The sequence below is a fragment of the Rhamphochromis sp. 'chilingali' genome, assembly GCF_963969265.1.
Source record: "Rhamphochromis sp. 'chilingali' genome assembly, chromosome: 18".
Lineage (NCBI taxonomy): Eukaryota > Metazoa > Chordata > Actinopteri > Cichliformes > Cichlidae > Rhamphochromis > Rhamphochromis sp. 'chilingali'.
In genome coordinates, this window is record NC_137945.1 from 14,969,342 (window position 1) to 14,996,849 (window position 27,508).

Consider the following 27,508-nt stretch of genomic DNA (forward strand, 5'->3'; position numbering starts at 1 on the left):
ATCATTTATCCCTAATATTTTAGAGAACTTCCCTCTCAGATTACTGGCTTAACTGTGGTTTCTAGGATATTTAAAAGTAGAATGGGAGGCAGAGCCTTCAGCTTCCAGCTCCCTCTCCTGTAGAACCAGCTCCCAGTTTGGACACCCTCTCTACTTTAAAAATTGGTCTTAAAACTTTCCTTTTTGATAAAGCATGCATTTATGGCTGGATCAGGTGACCCTGAATCCTCCCTTAATTATGCTGCAATAGGTCTAGGCTGCTTGGGGCTTCCCATGATGCGCTGTGTCTTCTCCTCTCACCTTTAAACACCTCTCTGCATTTAGTCATTAGCTACTATTAGGCTAATATTGGCTCTCTTTCGGTGTGTCTTTTGTGCTGTCTTCCTCCCCTCACCCCCAGTGGAAAAATGGCTGCCCCTCTCTTAGCCTGCTGGAGGTTTCTTCCTGTCAAAAGGGAGTTTTTCCTTCCCAATAGCGCCAAGTGTTTGTTAGTAGGGTGCTTGTCTGGGTGTTTGGGTTTCCTGGTATTACTGTAGGGTCTTTGCCTTACGATATTAAATGCTTTGAAGCCGCTATTGTTGTTATTAGACATACCTGTCAATAACTCCTTGTACAGCCTCAGTATTCCTGTTGTTCAGGTAAATGTTGAGTTATAGCAATATTAGCTTCTAGCTGTTAGTAATTAACCTTTAACCTAGCTTGTAAATTAGCTAATTAAATGCAGCTGTGAGTATATTTATAGTTTCCCGCCTTTTGCTTATAACAACCTAAGCTTAAGTGTTAATTCACATGACATCATAAGAATTTTACAGCTGGTCTCGAGTATGTTTCGTGAGTCAAATCCGGACGACTCTACCGCGGAGGAATCCAGGCAGCAGACTCCATGTCGGACTTTCCCTTTCTCCGTTCGTGTGAAGCGCTGTTTCATACGTTCAGTGATGCCTCTGCAGCTCACAGACGGAGCGATACAGGAAGATACTACAGTCAGTGGGACCTTATCACCCAAGTGACGTCGTATATGATCAATCCCGACTTGTAATAATCTCAAAGCAAAGAAGCAATTTCAGCCGAATCCCCAGGACTACTCTGGAGGCAACTGTGGGACGGTCAGTCTACTGTGTTGACAAGGTAGGGCAACTGCGCAAATTGTTTTTTCCCCCGTTTCATTCATTCTGCAGTGAGTATTTGTTTGCACCTGTCGTGACTTAAAAACAATCCTCTCTTTGATCAAGTAGTGTTTCGACATCTACTTTTATTAAAACATGCAAACCTGGGATGCAATACAGTTTTTTTTCTCATGTTGTCACATTATTTTCTTCACGATTTACTGTTTAGATTTTTTTTCTTTTTTTTTGTACAAGTTTCTTTAAAACACGGGGCACCTAAAGAGGAAGAAAACAAAAACACAAAACGCCTCATATTTGGGCAAAGTTGTTGGTCTGGACGTTCCCCTTTAGCACGTTGACAGCTGTCCCTACCACTTGCCGCAAGTGATAATGAGGCAAAAATATCCAATCACCCTTTCCGTGCGCCTTGACGGAACAACCGCGTCTGCAATTGCGTATTTGGGATTTTAATATGACGACAAACTGCAGAATTTCTCTTTTACAAGAACACAGTAAACAGTGATTCTTCTAATGAATGCTTGGGGGGGAATCAGAACATGATACTGCCACTTGTTAGACGAGGATGCAGCAGTGACCATGAGAACATGTGCCATGGCTCTCCACGTCCAGAGGTTTGGGGGTAGCATTCTGGTCACTTCTTAATATCCAGCGCTGAAGCCTTGCAGATGGTGCGAGCTCTACTGGATATTAGGGGTTAAATTCCTTATTTCTATATCCACGTCAAGCTGCTCTGTGGGTTTATTCAGACTATTCTTTGGTCACCCAGTCTCCTTGGAAATTGGCTTTGATGTTGAATGTATTCTGCACTTCTTCCAGCCTGAATGTGTGATTCCAGTCATTAAAACACTGCCTCGAGTAGTAGCCTGTGTAATTCAGCCCATATAAATGAACAACGCTACATCTGTAAATTACTCTCTGGACTAACTCCAGATGTGATGTGAATGGATCACTTGTCTGATGTAAAAATGCACAAGGAGTTTGTCTGCGAAAATAACGCTGCATTAATGGCTCATTATGGATGGGAATGATACACTCAGTAATTCTTGCGTGTGTGGAGGGGCACTGATTTGTTATACATATACATACATATATATGCATGCTACAAGGTAGAGAGAACAGAATTCAAGAATGACAGGAAGGGATCAAGGCTAAGAGGTTAACGAACTATGAAGAAGCCATTAATAGACTCCCAAAATGAACTAAGCACTTAACACACACAGAAATGGGACTATTGACTGAAAGCTGCAGCTCATGCAGATCTGCACATTTTGAGGTCATGTGCTACAGAACAAGAAGCATATTTAATGATTTTTTTCCCACTCTCCCCGTGTTATCTTCCTCTTTATATTCCTACAGAAATTGAAAGGCATTGCACGCAGACGACACCCCCCCCCCCCCCCCCCCCCCCCAAGCACATTCTCTTATCTCAAAGAAGCAGGGAACAATCCCTCAATCTGTTGATCTTCCCTCGGCACATGTGTCACTTCCTTAAACTATAATCATGCACGCTTTCCTTGTTAAACACAAGAGTTCTACATCTGCTCACCTTTCCAACCCAGTCCTCCTTTACAGACCCTCTGCAACTCATATTACTGACTGCAGTGGCTTCATACCACCATGGAGGAGGAGGAGTGTCTGAGTGATCATTAGCAGCATTTCGTCTTTGCCTGTCAGTTAATGATGGACTCGGGGCTGAACTCTAAACCCTATCCTTCATTAGCTTCCCTTTTGTCTTGATGCTGTTATCAGCTCTAGTAGCATCCCCTTGTGTCATTTCTACATATTCAGCAAAGTCACAGAAAATGTAACTGACTGAACTGTGGATGATTTGTAGCCATTACTTTGTCCACATCAGTAATCGAATGGCTTGTCCTTGTTGGACTGTATTTTTGTTGATCCTGTTTAGTTAAAATCGCGATGATATCTGCTCTGCTACAAAAAAATACGTTTAAACACTTCCTCGGTCACTGCTTTCTGGGTGCTGCCAGTGGAATATTAAGAATGCTTTCGAGGTGAGATAATGGATGCTGAATATCTGTACTTTTCACACTTCTTCCTTCCTCACCAAGTCTCACTCAATCATGCAAATAATGCTGTCCAGATGTAAATGTATCATCATCGCGGGCAGACCAAACAAGCTTGCTTTCTCTTCTGCATGAGATTGCCTCTTAAGCCACGGAAGCCTGAAATTAAAGTGCAATTATTAAAGGGGCCATCAGATTTAAGAAGCCTGGGGGGCAGAAGGGAGGCTTGGACTAGCAGTGGGACAAATATTGCTTTCTGACACCTCAAGGGTTTACAATAAAATTAAGGCACAATGACGGCAAAGAAGATTTTGCAAAGCACAGTGATGACATAGCTGTTACTCATGACTTGTCGCCCCTCAGGTTTTATTAGTGAAGACCAGAAGTCACAGTCATATCATAATGATGGTTGTGGATGACAGCAATGATGAGTCAGCTATTGCCGGATTCTCTGATGTGCTATAAATCCAGGCTGTGTTCTTTTTTTCATTCTTGAATTTTAATTACACTGCACTGTTCAGCAGCGCCGAGCCCTGTCGGGTCTCACTACGTCTTGCTGCTCGTCTGTGGTTCACTTATGAGAACAGGACATCTTCTGTTTCCGAGGTTTCACTCTGGCAATAAGAAGACTTACCAGTTTGGCTTGAGGGGACTCTTCAAGCACTCCTGCTCTACCCGTCTAATCTCAGCCTGCGCACTTTCTGGTGCTGCTTAGATTGGTCGTATGGGAGCTGTCAGCAGGCCAATTTAATTTCTTCAGCTTTTCTCCTGTGAATCTTTTTTAAATCAGGAGAAAAAGCTGTGTGTTAGCTCAGAGAAGCTAAAGAAAGTTATTTTTTAGGATCAAACTACGAACTTAACAAAGACGGTTGCATTAGAGACTGTGCACAGGCCCTCGTGAAGAATTGGTGTGCCATCACCAGTGAAACGGGACACACTGTGCTTGATGCTGAATGAACGCATACTCGGTGCACGGCAACCTGTACTAATACTACACTTCTGAGATTATCTGTCTATTGGCAGGGGTTAAGCCACAAAACGCTTTCTGCTTCCTAGGATTTGCTCGTAATAGCATCTCTGATATTGTACATTTTTTTTCTATATTCTTGAATGCCATAATTCATTCGTTTATCTGAGACAGTCACTCAGCTGACAAATATAATTAATTTGTGGGGACCCTGATATCAGACTGCAGCTAAAGCATGAGGCAAAGTATACTGACACTGATAATGTCACTTTGGTGGATATACAGTGCTCCGCTGTGGGATTTCTGTGTGTGCAGTAGCTTTTGAGTCACTGATGAGGAGCATTGTTTGCCATTACAGCTTCCCTTCATGCCTGCTAATGCCTGCAGGTCACACTACAGTCTAAGCCCTGGGCTGCCTTTCTTTCTCACTGTTGACAGCATGCATCTCTATACACATTTAAAAACACAAAGTAGCGTACAGTGTATCTTTTTACATCCAATCTGCAGTCCAAGGCGTTTAATGTTTGAACGATGTGACACACACACACACACACATATAACTTTAACACCCAGCACGCCCCTGCGGGCGGTTTATCCTTTCAAGCTCGGGTCCTCTACCAGAGGCCTGGGAGCTTGAGGGTCCTGCGCAGTATCTTAGCTGTTCCCAGGACTGCGCTCTTCTGGACAGAGATCTCCGATGTTATTCCCGGGATCTGCTGGAGCCACTCGCCTAGCTTGGGAGTCACCGCACCTAGTGCTCCGATTACCACGGGGACCACCGTTACCTTCACCCTCCACATCCTCTCGAGCTCTTCTCTGAGCCCTTGGTATTTCTCCAGCTTCTCGTGTTCCTTCTTCCTGATATTGCTGTCATTCGGAACCGCTACATCGATCACTACGGCCGTCTTCTTCTGTTTGTCTACCACCACTATGTCCGGTTGGTTAGCCACCACCATTTTGTCCGTCTGTATATATATATATATATATATATATATATATATATATATATATATATATATATATATATATATATATATATATATATATATATATATATAGTTAGTATAAATGTAGTATAAAGACATACATTAGACCTGCTTTTGCCAGGGAACAATGTCAATTCTGATGGGAGAGTGAGAGAAATGGGGAGAGAGTCATGGTCGTTTGCCTTCCAGCTATTGCAGCATGCTCCAACTGTGAAAGGCCACTGCCATTGTTGGGTAACATAATCCACCAGGGAGGCCTTCAGCCAGACACTGGGGAGGACTACCTATACACACTCTCCCTCTCTTTCTCTCTAAGTAAAGATGCATATCCCTTTCAGTGGTGGAATCAGCTGCTGAATGCTAAGCAATTCTGAAGTGTTACCGAACTTGTGTGTGAGGTTACAGCACACACATCCCATTATTGTTGCCATTCTGAGCAGAAACACTCCGCTTGCTACTTGCCTCATTTAAACTGTCTTTTGATAGTGGTAGATCCTGATACTCTCCGGTGATGGCGAGCTGAGGGCCTGGATTAAGAAATACAGACATGCAAATGCCTCCTCTGTGAAAATGTACCCCATAGATAACTGTCTGGATGGTTTTAATCAAGTGTTGTGGAGTGTGTGGTCACCTACGGAATGGATACCAACAATAATGTGTCTGTGAGAAACAGATTTGTGGTTTAATAGTGGAAGCAGTAGCTCACAATGGATCACATATAGACTCGTGCTTACGAGTATTGGGTTGCTTGCAATCTAATTAGCATGAATGTTTTCCCATCATAGAGGCCACATACTCTGGATGCATATGCACATTAGATAGAAGATGCATTTGATATGCACTTGAGGGAGATATACGTGATTCAGGCTGCCCGATTAAAATATTATTTATCTATCCGTACACAATTTAATCCTTTATCAGAAGATAAACAGAAAATGTAGTTGGCTAACTACTTTGATTTCATTAAAAAAAGATAATCAAATTCTTTGGTTTCAGTTTTCAATTTCATTCCTAATGCATGCCATAAAGCAATGGAAACATTATGTTATGACCTCAGTGGTACTAGATTTGAGAAGCTGAATCCACTATATGACTGCCTGTACTGGAGAAGGACATTAAATTTGATTCTCCTTAGCTCTGGGTGTGTGTAAACCAAATGTAAGAAGGTTTAACAACCGTGTAGTCTCAGGGGAAAAAACACAAAACAACAACTGCTGCACAGCTGTTATGCTTTCTGTATATGTAATGTGTAAATCTATGCCAAAAAGGAGTCTATTGAGGGAATCCTTCTTGTATTCTGTATTCCAACTTACAAATGTAATTATGTAATTTTTTTACAGTGCCTAAAGAATGCCCATTGATCCTAAATTCATATTGAATATAATGACTCAAAACATTTTAAATTGGTAGATTAGATTTCTCCACAGGTAAACATGAATCAGGAATTTGAGAAATTGTTACATTTAACCACCGAAGTAGAACATTTAAAAAAGTGGTTCAGGATGACTTGATACATCCACATGGCCTGATTTGAAATTCCTCCACTTTAACATTAGCTGGATTATTTTAAAAAAGCCAAATACCAGTCATGTTGTTCCTGAAAAGGTTTACACATTTGCTTTTCTCACTTACAGCTCCATGGTGTTTTTTCTATGCATGTGAAAAGCCCCTTACAGCTAAGTGAAGTCCCTAAATGCCCCAGTTGCGAGGTGGGTTAGTAGGTTAGTAGACATGTGTCTCACATGCATGAGAAGTGGCATTATGCCATTGTTATTTAAACAGGATTTCACCCTATAATTCCAAACAACACTGACTGACTAAAATCTGAAAAGCCAGCGGCAGCATTGATGCTATTTTTTTTTTTGCACCAAAGTCTGTAAGCATGTGTGCACAGTAAAGCCAAGGGCTTTCATTTGCATGCATACTGAAGCTTTAGGAAAGTCTAAATAGCTTGTCTCCCAGACTGACAGTAATGAGAGGAGAGGACTGATGCCTCTTTGAGAAGATTTTGACAAGTTCTTGCTGTTTTGGCAGGAGGCATTAAAGATTATGGTATCGATAGAACAGTGAAAGGTAATCCTGAGCAGTGCTTTATTTTAAGCCCATAATAGTGTGTGCACATGTCCATTTTGCTACATTTTGTCATTTTTGCTAAAAACAGGGGTCTTTTTTTGTATCCAAACAATCCAAAAATATTTTATAACATATATAGCCTGTTATTGAATAAATAAAATCTGATGACTGTCTGACAGAAGCCTAGCAGCCATTTTTAATGTGGGTCCTGTTGCTGCAGCACCCATGTTTTCATGGCAATCATCCTCATGAAACCCTAACCACCTGGGTAGGATGATTAGTAGGAGCACAATCAGTGTCATGTCAAACTATTTGACCGTCAAATAGCACAGGTGTCACATCCCTGCGGTAATAAATTAATGTGACATTTTCACCGTTGCCTCATACTGATGGGAGATTTTCCAATCCAAGCCTGATGCACCGTGTTGCACCTTTGGGAAGGGAGCGGGAATTTAAGAGCCATTTAAGAAGAGAAGCCAGAGCCTGCTTAGGTATGTTATTAGACCATCAGTTCCTGAAGAATGGTAAATAACCTGTATTTGTATAGTGCCTTACTAGTCCCTAAGGACCCCAAAGCGCTTTACATATTCAGTCATCCACCCATTCACACACTGGTGATGGCAAGCTACATTGGGGCGCACTGACAGAGGCAAGGCTGCCGGACACTGGCGCCACCAGGCCACCACCAGTAGGCAACGGGTGAAGTGACTTGCCCAAGGACACAATGACCGAGACTGTCGGAGCCGGGGCTCGAACCGGCAACCTTCCAATTACAAGACGAACTGCCAACTCTTGAGCCACGATCGCCAACGAAGTTTTGATATGGGGGCAAACATACTGCACACAGCTTAAACTGTTATTATTATTATTTATATTGCGCAATTAGGAAAGCTTTGTTTTTAACACATGCTAATGTCATTACTAATGGCATTTTTGGATTTTCTCTTTATAGCAAGGACAGAAACTCTCCTGTTTGGATATGTAGCCGCCAGAACATCAGATTTTTTCATTTACTTTCAGTGATATTGAAAACTGATCTGCTGTCAGAAGCTGTTACGGGTAGAATTAACTTCTGGGACAAAAGTACTGCATTTGCTGTAACTGCTTCACAATAAAAGCCACTCCATGTTTTACTAGTTGGTTGTTTTTGATGTGAAGTGACAGCAGTAGACAATATTCAGCTTGCCTTCAACTAATGCAGGTCTGATATGGTTATGGAGTCGGCTGTTAACATTGGGGCTTATCTAGCTCGGGACATGTTGCTTTTGTCAGTATACTTTTATTTAAAGGATGTCAGGCATTAATGACACCATAAATAGCATCAACAGTATCGATAACAGCATTTGATGAAGTTTAAGCCTTCAAGATTAAAGCTTTAAAGAAAATTCCACTTTCTTTTACTTTCATATGTCAAACTGTCTTTATCGTTTCAGTTTTTATTGGTTTCCATCAAGGATTTCCCTCTTTTCCCCAGATATCATACAATTGTATTACTCAGCATACTAGTTTTCTGAGGAGTGGCTTAAAGGAACAATAGGGAGGGGGTGGGGGGGGGCTTTTCTTGACCAGCCAGCATCCCTTCGTGCCCCAGCTTTCTGCAGTGCCCTCTAGCAGCCGGCCTGGCCGCCTCTCACTAGCTGTGACAGGAGAAGGAGGAAGATGATGAATCAGGGACATGACGAAGATATCCCCAGCATCGACTTCTCCGTGAGATGCTGGGCAGTGTCACACAGGGAGAACGTGTGATCACAGTTTTATTTATCCAGTTTATAGCTCATGGGCAAGTGTGGTTCCTCAGCCTTGGCAGACTGTTTAATAAGGCCCATGTGTATGTCTCTTATTAGTTTCTGGTTAATGACAGAGCACTTTGCAGTCTCCCTAATAATGGTGTTTTAGTGAGATTTGGAATTCACTTAACTTGCTATATATTCAATCTTTTTAAAGAACCTCCTCCTTTTGCAGAACACTCAGCAGTGGGCATTAGCATGTCACGTGCCTGTCAGTCTCCATGGGAGGTCCAGACTGTCATGTGATCTTACGTCGAGGAAAGCCTCCATGAGCAAGGCTCTTGTGTATTTAAAGCAAGGAGATTTATTTAAGAGCCCATTACACAAGATAAGCTGCAAAAGGTACAGCTCTAAATGGAATAGAGGAGCCTATTTGTAAATGTCCGCAAGTGCCTGACTTTAAGTGCATGGCGGGGAGATGAATGGAGACGATAAGCAATAGAGGGTAATTTTAACAATGGGTATTTGAAAGGGTAGATATTTTGTGATGACAGCCTTTAATTGATCTCATCACTTTTGAATGGGGTTTTTATTGAGCTCATCTAAAGGCTGACAGCGCTAGCTAGAAGGATAGCTCTTGTGTCCTGAATGTCGTACAGGAATTCTGATGCATTTCCCCCCCCTTTTTTTAAAATCCTGCACAGTACACATGCTTATTTTCATCCAATCCTTGATAACAAAAGCCTGCATGAGATCGTCAGAGGCAGGACTGACTGCGCAGGGAGGATTGACACAGTTGTTTTAGATCCAGAATGGCATCAGTGCAGGCTGAAAGTTAGTTAAAGCATTAAAAGGATGCACCCAGTATAGTAGTTTGTGGTGCTAAACCATGTCATGCTTCAGGACAAAGTAGACTTATCTCAATTTCACTAATTAATCCAGCCCTGTCAACAAACATGCTAACATTTCGGCCTACTGGCCTCCATCAATGCGTCCGCGCAGCCTCAAAGGCCCTTTGTGTTTTGGATTTATTTGAGAGAGTGGCCCTCAAGCATAGTGCCAATCTTCCCAGTAAACCCTACAGGGAGCTTTTCCTGCTGTGAAAAGTTGAAATACCCATTGACTTTCAGTGGCAGCTTACAGTTTTTTCAGCTCTTCTAGCTTCTCTTATTGGAACAGAGCGTAAGCTGATGTAATTTCAAAATTACACAATTGATATTTGAGTAGTTAGAAATAAGGCTTACAAGTGTCCATCACTGGGTAGACATGAAGTGTATTTGTCCCATTTTGTATACAGTACATGAATACAACATGGGGTAATCTTGATATGGTTGCATGATTCATAGGATTAGTTGGGATTAGCGAAGCTAACTTTTACATGACAGCAGCAATAATCTGTTCTCAAACTAATAACAATAATCAGGTTGGGAACTAATTCCCACTTGAAACTGACTGCAACACTGCAGCACATTTGACACTTAAATAATTGATAAAGGGGTCTAGATGTAATCATAACATGTGCTGGAGTTTCATATAGGACCTACGTACTGTGGAATGTCCATGTGAGAAAAGGCAGGGCCCTAAAACTCTGCCAGATTTCATTTCACGCTCCGCAGAGCACAGCCTCTGAGACGGTGACATTTACATGGCCCTCTATACCACTGCCAGTTGCTGCAGGCCCAAGGCACTGGCTAAATCAGGCACAAGGGCCAATGAATGAGGAGGCAATGCGAGCGGGAGAACAAGGAGGAGATGGCTAATGTGCTGTGCAGAAGAGCCAAACAAGAGAGCATGATTTCATGAGTTGTTAAAAGGAGTGTATCACGTCACGACCGTCCTTAAATTAAAATACTTTTCTTTGGAGGTAGATGCAGATGTGAAATCTATTACTTGTGCAGTGCTAATGCATCATGTTTGCTCCTGTTATACATTATTGGGAGTGCTTCCAGTATGACCAAGACCTCTGTAAATGATTCTGGTCTCTTTGTGGGAGTTGTTTTGCACAAACATAATAAAGGAGTTCATTTAGGGAAAACTCATTAAACAAATAAATGGCACTGCATGTGCATCACCGGGGTTGAACATTTGTGTGTGAGTAGATGGGTAGCATCGGGGGCAGGATTGTTCAGGGATTATCTGCTTCAACGACCACCTGGTTCTCTCTTAACCAGGAGGTCATCGGGCTAGTTTGATTTTAAGTCAATCCCCTCCTCTTACTTAACTTTGTCCCTGACTAATCTAATTTGGTTTCCACCCATAGTAGCGTCCCATTTCACTCTAACCAGTAAGAGTAGCTCAGTCTGTACTGAGCTCTCTCTCGCATTTTTTTTTTTTAAATAACACTTCCCATGAGATGTTTCCCAGTTGGCTGAAATAAAAATTCACAGCAGCTGCAAACACTGAGGTTTGTCTGTCTGCTTTCAAAAGAAACCCTTTGGCAATAGGAGAATCGTTCTTTGCCTAAAATCATTCTAGGCTCCTTTTAAAGATCTTCTAGTAAGTCCCCCCAAAACGGTATAAAGACAATGCACATTTAACTTATATAATCATAGATGCACTGGGCAGTTTCTCATGCTGTATCCTCTCAGGGATTTCTGCTATGGAGCCAATTTGGCACAAATTCTCTCCTCATTTTGGTCTTCAAATCTTGGCGCTTGCTTTTGTTTTTGTTCCCTGGCAAGTCACTTTGCTCTGATATTTCTTTTTTTCCCAGGTGGCGTGAAACTATCGATGTGTTTGTGTAAACACATCAGTCAGCATGTTTTGAATGGAGCCAGTTCAACTCTGAAAGCTGTTGTACATGACAGCCTTTCATTGTGTGCAACAATGCCTTATTGAAGTCTGAACATAATGTTGAGCGGTAACCATTACTGCAGGATTATCAGATGTAGAAGAAGACAAGGCAGATGGATACAATGATGGGAGTAGTTTGAGACAGGTGGAGGTCAGCATTGCTACCACGCAGTCTCACTGGTCCTGTTTGTCACGGAGCAGTGAATCAATACAATTGTCAAGTGGATGAGTCCACACTGCTAGTTCATTACAAAGTGTTAAATCTAGCAATGGTGCTTACTAACTGCCATAATGAGGTGGTAACAAAGTTATGGAATGATTAGTGAGCATGTGTCCCAGCAGGACGGCGAGGGAGAGCGAGCTTGGGGAGGTTACAGTATGACAGATGGTGACTGTATGTGTGTGTCACTGTGTGAATACGTGAACGCTACTGCTTTGGGGTTGTTTTTGCACACAAACAAGTGGAAAAAAATAACTAAATATTTCATTGAACTTGATGATATTGATGCTAGCAGGGACTTGGACTTACAGGCAGTTTTGATTTCATTCCAGTGTGATTCATCAGCAGGGTCAGCTTTGACAGCAACGCTTTTTGAATATTGTTTTCAATTTAGTTGATTATAAATTAGTTGTGCTAAGAACAGTATTGTCAGTGTTTGATTGGCAAGAAAAGATGGTTATTTTTAGCATCCTGTGTTAAAAATCGTGTTTTGATGTGTCAAACTATCTTTTTTTAAAATTCTATTTGCAGATTATATTATCTTAGCTTTATGCTTTTTATCCAGATTCAAGGCTTCCTTAACAATATCTTAAATAGAAGTAATCCTTTTTGCATTAATTCATGGATTCTTATGTGCTTTACTGGGACAGTCATTTGTAAATTCAAGTCTATACAGATTACAGAGGCTGACAAACACACTGACCATTATCAGGCTTGTTTTCACGATATCACATGATACTACTACACAAATCTGTAAAACATGCCAGAAGGGGTGTAAAATAAACGCAACTCCGCGTGTGGTGTTTTTAGGTTCTGCCGTAAATCACCATGTTGCACGTTGACTGCAAGAGAAGGAAAGAGAACGAGTGGAGGCAGAGGAGGGAGGGGCTGAATCTGTGGTACAAAGCCAAAACACGACCGATGCCAAGGTGGCAGGCACGGAAGGAGGTGGAAGAGAGTGAGAGGGAGAAGATGAGAAGGGAACACCTTCTTCTCAATCTAATAAGCTGCATGTATAGGCACTGAAGGACAAACCCCTATTTATAACCAATCATCTAGATTGCCCCCTTTCACGCAACTAGCATTTTCAGGGGTGTTAGGGGTTATTTTTCTACATACACGAGAGGCCATTTTCTTCCATTTCTTTTTGCGACGTGTTTAACAGGCTCGAAAATGGCTCAAACTACATAACAGCGAGTTGTGACAATTTTGGGGCACATGCATCATGCATTTGCTCACTGTTAGTCATTTCACACCCACAGGAAGAAGACAAATTGGTCACATCCATTTCTTTCTTGTGTTTTTTTTCTCTTTTGTTTTGTTTTCTTTACTGGGGCACCATTAAAATGCACCTAAACGGTGACTGTTAAAATTCATTGCAGGAGATGTACACTAAATGCAGATAGGGGGGGGGGGAAACGAATATTAATTGAAAATCCACGCCCACATCCTGTCAACTCTTTAGTGACTGAGACATTTAGAGGCTAGATTTATTTGTAATTTAATTAGCGGGGAAGAAAAAAAGGTCACACATGCTGAGATCTGTGCACATGGGTGACGGGGAGAGTTCTTTGCTAATTGAGCACAAAATGGACTGACAGCTGGAGGTCAGGCATCAGTTGGCCCTGTGGCCTGGGCGATGGGGCTGATGTGGAATTAGCTGGCTTCTCGTCCTGTTATTGGTGCTTTTTTTTCAGGTCACCAGCTACGCCTGCATTCTCGTTGAGCCTTTTCAGGGACATGCCACTTTTAGTATAGATAATCTTGATGTACATAATAAAAGTGGTTTTGGATTGAATTCAGGACAGCAGATTTGCAGGGAGATCAAAATATGTTTTTGGCTGAAACTAAGTGATTGTGTGTGTGTGTGTGTGTGTGTGTGTGTGTGTGTGTGTGTGTGTGTGTGTGTGTGTGTGTGTGTGTGTGTGTGTGTGTGTGTGTGTGTGTGTCTGCATGTGTATTTTTGTGTGTGAGTGAGACAGAGACATAGTGGAAAGGGAAGAGGGAGAGATGAATGAATGTCCCTGACTGAGAGCAAGCTAGTGCAGCTTGGAGGAATGACTTCAGCACCACGGACAGAGTCTCATGCTCCAGGCACATCACAATACTCTTTTATCTGTATCACTACATGCCATCTGTTCACACAGGCACACGCACCGATTGAAAAGTGAATGCACGTTTATAGATTAATGAACATTGCAATGCTGCAAAGATCTGAGGGGCAACTTTCTGTGACAAGCTCAGCGAACTCAAGATTGCAGCCTGCGAAAGGAACCGAGCTGAGCATTACCTGATATATTTATCTGCTTTTTTTTTTTTTTAAAGCTTACACATTTAAGGAAATGTAGTTAGATAAATGCTGGCAAACACTCATGGTTCTCGCATGGCATTGCACAAAAGAAGGAAGCATCAGAATAGAGAATACCAATCCTAAAATCACAGTTTCTAGTAGTTTCTAGACACAATCTGAAACAACAGCTTGGTTTCAGAACCTTCTATACGAAAGCATATTTGTTCATTTTAGCCTCCAGTGTGTCTTGGCTGGTAGAAACATATTTGTTTCAAAAGGATAACTGCTTGAGTTTGTGTGATGTTCAGCTTCTAGGTACAGTAGGCGCTGCCTGACATCGCACAGATGAGATAGATCAAACTAGTTTCCTGCCTAACAGTGTCAAGAGGATCTGGGGACACATCTCCAAGCTGTTTCATCCCCACCATACTTGAATATTCATTTCCGTCTAGCTTACTTCCTTGACTCCGTTTAGACAGGCATTTCATTGAACATTCTAGTCTGGGCAAGATGGCTCTTGTCTGAATTACACTTAAAAGTTTTCAAAAGTTCTTTTCTTGTCTTTTGTTTGCACTTGGCACATCAAAAAGGAGATCAAGTGGAAAATGCAGACAGACACCTATTTACGCTCTAATTTGAGGTCATGAAGCAAATCAATTAAAAGCATTGTCCCATTTTTTGAATGAGACGTGTCCAATGCATTATGAACGGCAAGCAAGGCTTTGTAGCATAATTAGCAAGTTGTCTAGAAGAGGATACAGATTTTTTTTTCTCTTCACTGAACACTTTCCACGCTCCCAGGCAGACAGGCAATAAGAGCCTGCATGTCAAAGGCATGACATACTGGCATTTGTGAGGACACCAAAATCTCTTTGGCTGTTCTGGCAGAGAGAGAGACAAGTGCACAGGCAGCAGAAAATGGCTTAGTCAGGGTCATCACTAGCCAATAGCTTTGGATAGCTGTGACAAGCCAGGGCATTTTCTCAGGCTCCAATAAACCGAGTGAGAAAAGATCTTCTTGGTGCAACTTTGCCAACAAACCATTTTCTCACGGTATTTACTTGGAGTAGTTATCATACATTTGATGGAGTAGTGTGAATGATGGGGCCACCATAAGTAGAAAATACCTTTTAAAAACAGAATTGTATGTCATAGGTGTATATGTTTTTTATAATTATTTTAACTCTACAAACCTCAATCACAAGTGGTGATTGTATTTTTTTTCTAATCTGCATGAACAGCCACATCAGAAAGGGAAAGCTTCATTATGTCTGGAGTCATCTGAGTCACAATGCCTCTGTTTCCTGCTGGGATTATTCTTTCCATGTCAAAGTGCCTTTTTCTCTTCTGCATCTGTCTTTTCACTGCAGATGCATGTAATCATATATTGTTGTTGAAGTTCAGTGGCCCGCAGAACAACAGATGTACTGTACTTCCTGCCACGCAAGCCATGTCTCTTAAGCTTTTGTTAAGTGGGATGAAAGTCCACTGAAATCTCCTAGCTAAGGGTAAAGGTTCATCATGTTCTATAGACACTTTGTTTGTTTTATCATAATGTCTTTAAAAAATAAATATATATATATATATATGGAGAGAGAGAGAGAGAGAGAGAGAGAGAGAGAGAGAGAGAGAGAGCTCTGAAATGTACAGGTAAACACAATTGCCCCAAAACAGAGTGGGAGATACTGTATTGACAAAGTACATCCATTTTATGCACATGCACAAAAACACATACTTGATGATGTCATTTGTATAATCTGATGGAATCTGGGCCAGCTTTGACGAGGAGGCAGCCGGAGGGATGAGCAGTCACTGTCATAATGATTTGGTGTGTAGGAGGGGAGGTATGGGGAAAAGAGAAGTGTGTGTGTGTGTGTGTGTATTGGAAAGGGGTGTCACCAAACACACTATTTTCTTCCTTGTTCACTGGGGGTTTTTGCTTCATACGCAGGCTGCAAAAAACAAAATGTACCGATGTGTGAGTCATTACACTTCGTGATGTTGTAATTTATGCAGTCACTTAAATTAAAAGGAAATGGTTCTGCTTCATGTGAACCATTAAGCTATTACTCATTTATTTTTGGCTGATGTGAACAGGTGAGCTGAGGAAAATGTGTAAAACACGAGATAAGAACAAGGGGAGATCATTACTGGTTCGGTGCTTTTGAAGGTTTGTTGGTAAATGCTGCAATTATCGTGCTTACACCCAACTGTGATAAATGGCAGATTTCCTTCAAGCCTAAACACACACATTCCACATTTTTTCCTGTGTTCATCCTTTAAATGTTGGCTTTGCTTTTGGAATACCTCATGTTTCCAAATGGTACACAATTTGGGGCAACATCTTTGATAGGGAGGGGAAAAAAAGCTCAAACAAAAACATTGCGTTTGGTTGCAAGCCATACAATAAATTCTTGGAACAAATCCTGTTGAAGTCACACCAGGCATTTAGATTTCTAATTAAGCTATTGTTTCTTGCCAACCGTTAATTCTGATAGTTTTATTCTCTTGATAGTCAAAAATGGAATAAATTAATTGAATGTTTACATGGCAAATGAGGACGCCAATGTCATTAACACATTAAAAGAACACCATTCATCATATTTAACCTTTTTACAGCAACCTGCAAAACGTCTGCCAACTGGACAGCTAACGTAATAGGATAGCTAACAATCAATGTGTGTCTATTGATTTAAGCACAGCCCCAATACAGCCAGACCACACAGTAGTGATGCATCAACATCCTCTGATTGCCCTTAAGCAAATGTCAATAAAAATAATTAACTGACTATTCTGTATTAGTCAAGAAGAAGAAGAAATGCACTACATCTGTTGTTATTAGACTCTTTAATCTGCTGTTTAAGTAAAATAATGGCCTACTTTTTAAATTTTTACAGCCTAATTTTTATATCTTTTGGGGTTTGGTTTTTCTCAAAGGGAAATCATTTTCTAAAGCTTTTATTTTGATAAGCATTTCAGACAAGCTCTGGCACACAGTATACAGACTTACTGCGTCAATCATTACATGGGATCATCGGATAAAATATATGCTTCTGTCTTAAATTTCATCTTGCACTGCAGTTTTGGCTTTTTTGCGTGTCCTTAATGATGATTTTTCAGGATCATATTGTGTGTTGCAGTCGGATCAGCCCGCTGAAGATTATATTCTATACTCTTTATTCTGTGTGTTTTGCACATCTAGTCAGCATTTCTATGCATATTTAATCATTTACTTGAATCTTTGTGTTGTTCTTTGATGGGAATCCTGTAAGCCCGATGCAGGATAGTGGGGAACTAGACAGGTTTGTGTCCAGTTTAGTCGACATTTAGATCAGCAAATAACTGTCAGGCAGTGGAAGCATTCCTGCTTGTCAGTGTAATGCTGCTGGCTCCTGGGACCACGGTCTACTCAGGTGATGGCACTTACTATAAGTCCGATGATATAACTGCCACACTTGCTGCCAACTATAACCTACACTCGACCCATCTCGACTCCTCTCTCAGCTTCTTTGGCACAGCTGGGCATGAGGAGAGTGGATAGCATAGAAGAGTTGGACACTGAGTCATCAAAATTTAAGTGCAGTCAAACACGTTCATGTTGGCATATTATAAAAAGACACACAAGGCCTGTAGAAGTCCAGTTCTGAAGTCTTTAAAAGGCTTAATCGAACAACTATTGCTTGAATTTTTATTGAATTATTCATCTGAGGACTATTTAATCTCTAACTATGCGGCCTATGTAGCATTTAATATAATTACAGATTTCTAGAACCGACTGATGGGTCTATGGAAAAATAACATCAGTCAATAACATGACTGAGACATGGAGACATGCACTGCCTTTTTGTAAATGTTATATGTATGAGCTTATGCACCTGGTTGTGTAGTATTCTCGCTAAGCCTTAGTTTGTTCAGCATGTGTAATCCCCTTAAAGTCCCCACTGATAGCCTGACTACTTTCACTTCAGATTAGCTGAGGTAGAGATCAAGAAGTGCCCCTCTCACCAGCATCTAGGACGACACATGGTTCCTTACAATGAAACTAGCTTCACGTAGTGTGCAGCTATAGAGTTGGACAGGGAATACAAAATAGATGCAGAATATAAAATTCATATGCTGTGTATGGTTGTGTTTATAATTATTCCTTGAAGTCAGTTCCGGTGCACATCTGTATTCATTCTCACACACACTGGAATCTGCTTTGCATTCTTGCATTTGGTCTGTTTGGACATATAAGTATACTTTTCATATTGCAAAAAATAGTTATGTAGGCGTGATAAAAAAGATGTTTTTCCTTAAAGAAGCCCAAGCATCTTTTCTGATGAGCTATGCTTTTTTTTGTCTTTTTTTTTTCAGTAAGCCCAAGTGTGATCCCACGCTGCATTAATTGTGTAACTCGCAGAGAGTTGTGAACAATTATACACGAGCTAACAAGTTAATGGGAGGTAGAATATAGTGTGTACACACTGATTTAATGACTTTATATGCTTCTTATGGGATTGTCTAGCGAGAGAGCGCTAGCGAGTGGCAGCCAGATGGAGGGTTGAGTGTTAGTCTGCAGGTCTGTGATTCACTCTCTGCACACAAATGCTAATGTTTGGGTTCACTGCATGTTTAAATAGACATTATCTGTTATTTATCTGGTTGGAATGATGGAGGGATGTTTAGGCTAATGAGGTTCCATAGTGAAACATTAGAATTACACCTGTTGTTGTCATGATCCCCAGGTTTTAGACCATAAGCTTTTCTTTTTTTTTAGTTCATTCTTTTAGGTTTTGAGAATCATTTGCACTTGGGGTTTGTTCCTTTTTTCTTTTGTAACATAGGTTATATTGTTTATATTTTTCCTGTATGCCATTTATATTTTCTAGCAGTCTCTGTTTGTATGTCTTCCTCTAAGTCCTACATGTTAGGTTATGATTGGGATGGATCTCTAATATTTAGCTGTTTAGTTCTAGTCTTGTCTCTGTATTTGTCTTTTTGTCTCTCTTGTCTCCCTGTTTAGTTGTCAAGTTGTTTTTTGTTTTGTTTTTACTCATTCAGTTGTGTCTCCCTTCCGGTTTTATTTAGATAACTGTTCTTTTATCTCATGTTAGGTTTCACTTCCTTTGTCTCCTTGTGTTGATTAGTTTAAGTTAATCCTCCCAGGTGTTTCCACCTGTTACCTCTCCTCCTGGTATCTGGGATGTATGTAATTGTCTGAGCTTTCCCTTGTCTTTTCACATTGTCCCCCATATCTGTGTGTCATCTTGCCCAATGCTTTCTAAGATTTCTGCTATTTGGATTGCCTGCGCTGCAAATGTTTTACACTATTTGTATTCCTTTCTCCTAACAGTATTAAAGATGATTTTTTTCCAGTGTATTCCTGTCTCCCTGTTGCGACCTTACACTCCCACTTCATACATTTGGGTCCAGAATCTGCAAAATATATAGTTAAATTATGTCATTTGTAATGTTTGTTAATTTGTAGATTTATTGTCACAAGCTAAGCATTTTTAATTCACTTGATCATAAATTCTAAACGGTTTTTCCCCAAATTTGTCAATCCAGTTTATTAGTATTAGTAAGAGAAAGTTGAGTTTGGGCAACAAACAACAAAAGCAGTGATTCAAGTACCTGGGGTAGAAAAGAATCCTCAAGGACTCCTAGACATGTTTACCATCCATCTGTTAGTCAATATCTTATGGTAACATAAAGTGAGTGGTGCTGTTATGTCTTGTTGGTTGTCTGTCCTCTTGAGGTCACTTTGTATTACTTTTTTCTTAATTTTAATTAAGAATTACATTAGATTAGAGATTAATAAGAATTAAATTTAATTAATTTACTTTAATTTTAATTCAGCAAATATTGTTAGTACAGTTTATCTACACTAGTCCTGTGGTATGTTGGTTGGTATTATGTTCTTTGGTATTAGAAAAGGCAGTTGCAATGATGTGAGTGTTGTACTTTACTCTTTGTGACGCCCACAGCCAATACCAGGAATGATTTTATATTTGTATTAATACACACATTAATATGGACAGCAGTCTCCATCATGGTGGTCCATTGTTAGCTACACTCAACACCACACTTAGTCAAACAGACAAGAAAACACTGGAGCCCATATCATAAATTAACAATAATACTGAGGTACCCAAACAAAATAATTACAATAACTGTTATAACACTGTAATTTAACACACTAACATCCACACGAACGATGTTGCACGAGTTGCCCCTCCCCTCGGGCCACTACAGTACTTTTCATTTTTTAAAATGCTTTCTTAATCGCTTCATTGTCAAGACTCATAATCAAGACGGAAAAAGTATAAACTCATAACAGTTCAGCTGCGCCTCCCATGCCTCTGAATGGCTAAGCTAAGCTACCTGCGCCTGGCTCTGGTAATTAACACAGAGACCTGGGATTAGTTTTAATGCTTTCATCAAATTCAGCAGCAAGAAGGAATATAAACATATTTTTCAAAATATAGAACTATTTCTTTTAAGCATACCTAAACATTAACTAGCATAAAAGTATAAGGAAGAGCAGAAAAATATAACCTATAGCGTTTTATTCAAACAAGTAAATTACAGTTTGCTCGGATGGTGGCAGTCCACCGGTGCACTGGGGCACAGTAATATTAATGTGCAAGGTAGTTGCAGGAAATTTAAGAGATAACTGAGGAAAGTGGAGCGGGAGTATGAACATAGTGCCTGAAGCCAAATGAGCTACTGTACAAGGACGTGTGCAGAGTAGTGCAAAATTATGCAAACAGTGTTGCATAATTATTGCAGTTTATCACAGTGAGAGAACAGGTTTTAATGTTTTATTAATCTGCTTAGTTGACAATGGTGTGATGGGCTTTTTTTTTTTATTAGCAAGAATGTTGGTCACATTGTGATACTCTTATTTATTCAATCACTGTTAATTGAACTATTATGCTAAATTGATGTTTGGGTTGATTATTATTATCTTTCTGAGAACATTGTAAACAAACCTTGTCTCACCTGGCTTCCTCTGCTATAACAAGTCAGAATGAAAAAGGTCCATTGTATTCAATTAGCTAACTGCAGTGCTGCGCAAATGACACCATGATTGTAGTTATTCTAAAATGATGGCTGAAAACAATAGGAGCATATTGTTATTTTACATATGGGACTCACAATGTGTTATCACATAGATTGTACAGCAGTAAAGTGCCACTGTTGTCTCTAGTCTTTCATTGCAAAATGAGTCCATAAAATGCAGGAAATTCATAATTTTACAGTTTGTTATTATTGACATCTATTTGCATAGAATGGCAAGTTTGCATGATGGTAGTGAGACCAGATATGTTGTATCGGTTGCACACAGTGCTGCTGAAATAAAGTGGCTGAAAAAAAGGACCTGGGATTAGTATTGGGAGTGGGAGTGGCAACAAAGGACAGGAATAGTAATGAGTACATCAGAGGGGCAGCTCATGTTCCACAGTTCAAGGATAAAGGGTTGAAATTTAGTTGCTTTGGACACGTGCTAAAGAAACATAATAGATATGCTGGACAAGAGTGAAAGCGGTAGTTTATGGAAGTAGTGAGGGAGCAGTAGGTGTGCATGTGTGGACATAAATTGTAGCTTTTCTTATGAGGAAATTCTTTTAGGTTTTGAGAACCTAATAATGTGGAATGTCTTAAATTGAACATGACAAATTCTCCCTTACATAAAAGGTTAAAGTTGGCTTCTTGGTTTTATGTGTTTTTAAGATCTATTTAGCCATTCATCCATTTTCCTTCCACTTGTCCAGTTCGGGGGCACAGAGAGGCTGGAGTCTATCACAGCCCCATCACAACAGTCTCACATTTATACCTACAGCCAAACTAGCATTTTTCCTTTTTCTTCTTCTTTGTACCGGTGAAGGAAGATAGAGATTCCGCCCAAACATACAAATCCCAGCCTGGATTTGGACCCAGGACCTTGTTGCTGTGAGGCAACAATGCTAACTGCTGCATCACTGAGCTGCCCTGATGCTTTCATTATACAAGCAAGATGTTTGTTCTTGATGATGTTTTGTTCTCGTGGTTATTGATGCTTTTGTGTTTGGGTTGTAAAGGTTACGTCTGTGTGGTGAGGAAACCATGGGATTCTCGAGAGACAATAAGTGTGTACTACAGGGCATGCTATGCTTTATTACACTGTATTCAGCCTGCCAGCGAGAGCAAAGCTGTGTCAGAGAAATGTGATTACATGTAACAGAGTACTCGAGCCAAACGAATTGTAGCTTTTCTACGGCATTTAATACCTTGTCTCATAACAGTGCAAAATTACTCAGTGCTTGCTTGATGTTATATTCCTTGGGTATAAAAAAACCCCAAAAACACACATTATTATCCTCTCTCATTTTTCATGTGGTCTTTCAATTTTGCTGAAGATTATAAAACTCTGGCTTTCTCAAATGCCGACCTATATCCCTGACAGACCGTGTTTTGTGTCCAATAGTTTCCCTTTTTTGATCTAATCTGTTTGTTCTTTTGTGGGGCCTCTGACCTGTATGATACATCTGTCTCTCAGCTGTAACTCATCCAAGTGGCAGTCCAGATGCTCATTCAGTCCCACTTTGCTTGCTGCGGATGACATGAGGGTTTTTCGCTCTCACTCTCTCTGCCAGGCTCACTCCATGTCAGGGTTTAACAGTGTGGTTAAAGATATGCTATGCTTGCTGCCCTACAGTATAGATAGAGTTTTGCACTTTTACACAAGCTCAGTGATGTGATGTTTACTTCCTTCAGCTTGGTAGGTCTGTGTGAGAACTGTCTATCTGTTTCTCTCTTTCATCCAATCAGTTTATTCAAAACAGCAGAAACGCTGAGTTGCGTAACCTTAAAAAGTCAAGGAAATCTCAGTGAATTATACTTCTCAAGAGGATGTTGCAGTTATGCAAGCACTTTTATGAATTCAAAGGATTAAGTGTTTTTTCAAATAACCGTTCTCTCTCAGTTTATGTTTGGGCAATACATGAAAAACAAGTGAAAAAAAACCTAAACAGTACAGCATAGAACACTTTGGCACAATTAAATAAACAGCTTCTGACAATCAAACACCTTCTGTTGTTTGGTAGTGTGTGTGCATGTGTGTGTATGTGCGTGTGTGTCAATAATCCAGCCTGGCAAAGACGTCCCAGAGTTACTTATCACTTTGCTCTTTGTGGTCTGCTCTGGCCACAAAAGCATTAGCTCAAGATGCAAAGCATTTCAAGTCATCTCTGCAATGGAGTGACATTTCTCAGAATATTTGACTCATGAACGCACCACCTTCTGGGTTGCGACTGGTGTTTACCTCTGATGTCGCTGACCAGACAAATTGAATAATGTACAATACAGTCAGACATAAAAATGTTAATTGTGGTCGATTTAGTGGTAAAATACGGAGTTTCAATAGTTTACATTATGGAGGTAATGGTTATTGTGAAAACATACTCTAAATGGTTAGTTCATTAGGCACATCTGTTCAATTTCTTTTTAACACAAATATCTAATCAGCCAATCAATTCCCCTTTGCAGCAGCAGCAGCAATTTCTTACATATAGGCATGGAGACATGGTCAAAATGACCTACTGAATTCAAACTGAGCATCAGAATAGGTAAGAAATGTCATTTAAGTGTCTTTGAATGTGGTCTGGTTGATGCTGACAGACAGGCTGGTTTGAGTATTTCTGAAATTGCTGATCTACAACAGTTCTCGGTAGGGCTGTGCGATATGAACAAAATCTCATATCCCGATATAAGAATTCTATCGTCCGATAACAATATAAATCACAAAAATGTAACATTTTCTGTAAATTACGTGAATCTCGGGCAGCTCGACTTGTGTGAAGTGTTTCCAGCTGCACGTCATGTACCTGGAGTCGAGTGTTTTAACTGATGCATGAAACGATACATTTTTAGACATAAGTTGTAAAGGCCGCCGTTTTCTTTGTGAGTATTTATTACACGGCGTGCTGCGGGGAAAAGCCTGTTCTAACGTTTGAGTCTAAGGTTTATTTTTTTAGCACCTGGCGGCTCTTTTAATTCTCATCCGTAAATAATCTGCTCTTTCACGTGATTCAGTTTATTTTGAAAAGTCTCAACAGGATCTTGAGCTTTATTGTGAAAGGTTTATGTGGAACATAAACAAGCGGACATGGTGTTACCGTCGTTGTTACTAACCACAACGCATAAAAACAGGTGCTTGTCCGTCAGTGTGGTTATATTACATATAACAGAAAGAGAGAAAGAAGAAATTCATATAGCCACTACAGTGACCATCAAAAGGATGAAAAAATATTGCCGTAAACAGTTTATTTTGCGACACCACGAAACAAACGATAGCGTAAAATGAAACATAGACGTTTTTATATCATCTGATATATATCGTTATATCGAACAGCCCTAGTTCTAGTAGTTCTCTAGGTAAAAAATACCTTGTTGATACCAGAGGTCAGAGGACAATGACCAGACTGCTTTGAGCTTATAGAACGGTATCAGTAACTCAGATAACCACTTTTTACAACAAAGGCATGCACAAGGACATCTCTGAACCCACATTACATTCAACCTTCAAGCAGATGGGAAACACCGGGTGCTACTCCTGTCGACTAAGAACAGGAAACACAGTGTACCCATCTTCTAATAGCCAGATCAAAGCTTAGATCATCTCAATGGGTTTTTTGAACCTGACAGTGAGTCACAGTACACAAATTGGTCTCCACAGTCATGGGATCTCAAGAGCACTTTGGGCATGTGGTGGAATAAAAAGGTTCAGTCATTTCCTAAAACAAATGAGCACTTGTAACGTGTAAATAGTGCATTTTAAGTAATAATTTCCCTTTGCAGAACTGAGGCCCATTACTTTGATTTTAATTTTCTGAGTAGGATTCATGATTTTATTGTATTCAAATACAAACTCTTCCATTTTTACAGAGCCTTAGTTCAATGTACTCCTGCTTTCAACCCACCCATTTTCTGATTATAGACCTTGGACAAGGAATAATTTGCCATAAGGTCTTTACTTAGGTACAATTACACCCATTAATGATGGACATCATAATGGATGTGGTGAAGGAGGATTTTTTTTGATAGCCCACTGCTCTTTTTGTTGTAGATTTGTGTATATCAGGTTGCATGTCCTGCATTTAAATATGTTATGTAATTGTACAGCTGCTACCTTGACCAGATATCTCTTGTAAACAATATTTCGATCTCAGTGGGACTTCCAGGTAAAACAAAGGTAAAATAAACAATGAAGACATTATTCAGTTTCTGCTTACAACCAGTACTTGGCAACTGTACAACACTGAACATAGCAGAGCCCTTGTTGTGATATCTAACCCTTTATCTCACAGTGCCAGGAGCTACTTTTAACCACCACAAATTGTTAAAGAGATTTTCACAACAAAGAAGTTTATATTCTGGAAAATTGTACTATCATAGTCACCATCTCTTTTTCACGTCCCCTACTGTCTCTTGCTCTTGGCGAAAAAAAAAAAAAAAATCCACCCCAAGTTTCTTGCATGTGTCTACTTCAGAAAATGTTGTATTTTCTTGTGGTGTGAGGAGGAGAGGGCACCTTTGTGCACATACTTCTTAATATGCAGTAAAAGGCTAGAAATGAGAAAGGGGCAGGCTTTTACAAAGAGATAAAAGAAAACCTAGCAAAGAGAGGCTAATCAGGCTGAAGAAAAAGTATCATCACACCACCACCCCCATCTCACTTATCCTCACCATTCCCATTTTGCTCCATTTATCATCTCTTCAAAGCATTACAGAGTCTTGAGCTATGGGGTAGATACATTAAAATGCATCAAAATCAACGTATTTCCTGAATACCAAGAGATCTGTCTGTGAAGAGTAAAAAACCTCACATAGCTGTGTTCTTTCACTTTACTGGCATGTGTCCAGGACTTTCAATCAATTCCTTCACAGCAAGGACTCTGAAAGAAATTAAATTAGGTCCTGGGCATTGAACCACAGTTTCTCAATTGGTACAGAATTTGTTCACATTGATTTGGCCTGATTGGAGTCCCAGGCTTGTGTTTCCACTTAATCACTGAGCACGCCCATCTCTCGAACCACTATTTGCATGCACCCTTCCCCTCCACTCATGTCAGTCATTCACAGCCCATGGTAACCTCGGGAATTTGCATGAACTCACTGGCCTGGACTTTTGCTGAGCCACTATTGCAGCTTCCGTTGCTGCAGCACAAATGTAATAATCAGATTTTGTTGTGTTGTTGTTATTATTATTATTACAGTGTCTTGTTAGAGTTAGCAATAGGCTGATGCTCTGCCAGGTCCAGAAAATTGTCCTCTGGTTACAAAAAAAAAATGTTCTGATAGATCGCTGTTGTTATTCTGACTGAGCACTGGCAAGTGATAGAGTGAAAAAAGAAGAAGCTTGGGAAAGACAGACAAAATTGTCTCCAGGGAAAGTAAAGTGAGGACAGGAAAGAACACAGATTATGCATGAGAGTGAACAAAAGAGTGGAAGAAAGTAGGGAAGAAAAGATTGCGAATAAGGTTGTGGGGGCAATAAGCTTGGAAAACGAGCGACAGAAAGAAGATAAGAGAAACAGTTATGAATGGAGAGGCAGAGACGAGTGGAGAGCTATGACAAAACAGCTTTTCTCGCTCCCTCTACTTCTGTCTCTCAAAGCTAAGGCCTTGGAGGCGAGTCCAGTTTATTTATAATTTTTCTTTTTGTCTGTTGAATTAATGCTGAATTTATTGGAAATGTGCAACATTTTATAGACCTGCACTTGACCTTTCGGAATTTATTAAAGCATCACAGATTAAGCATTTATATAACATATGTAAGGACGCATAAGGTGTAAGGAAGTGTATGTACTAGCATTCAGAATGCGTCCCTGACTCATGGGCAATAATTTGATTTGATTAAAGGGCATCACTACAGGTGTGCATATCTCACACAGGAGAACTGAACGCTCAGTCTTTGACAATTTGGGGAAAAAATGGGCTTTTCAAATTTCTTAATTCTGTCAGAGACTGAAAGATCAAGCTGATCAGAGCTCATATGGAGATTTTTAAAAATTCCTTCCTTGTGTCTGTCTGACCCAAGAGGTACACCTTGGACTCTACAGGCCTCAATCAGCATGTTAAATATCAAAGTTTGTGACAGTACAATTAGAAAAAGACTTAAAAAGTAGGGCTTGTTTGGAAGGCTTCCATGTAGAAAGTCTCTCTGAAAAGAACATGGCAGGTTAGCACGTTCTTGTTTAAAAAGTGGCATCTGAACGAGACTTCTGAATGTCTGTCCGTATTCTATAGTCGGAGAAAACCAAACAAAGCATATC

General features: G+C 40.2%; 1 protein-coding gene across 2 annotated transcripts in view; it reads left to right on the forward strand.

The window, feature by feature from the left end:
* The first annotated feature begins 964 nt into the window (after positions 1–964).
* LOC308385707 (disks large-associated protein 1-like) overlaps positions 965–27,508 on the forward strand; it is a 95,379-nt gene continuing 68,835 nt past the window's right edge. For both annotated transcript variants that reach the window (XM_080864821.1, XM_080864822.1), the window contains exon 1: positions 965–1,128. The gene's annotated coding sequence lies outside the window, so the exon portion shown is untranslated. The remainder of the gene's footprint in view (positions 1,129–27,508) is intronic.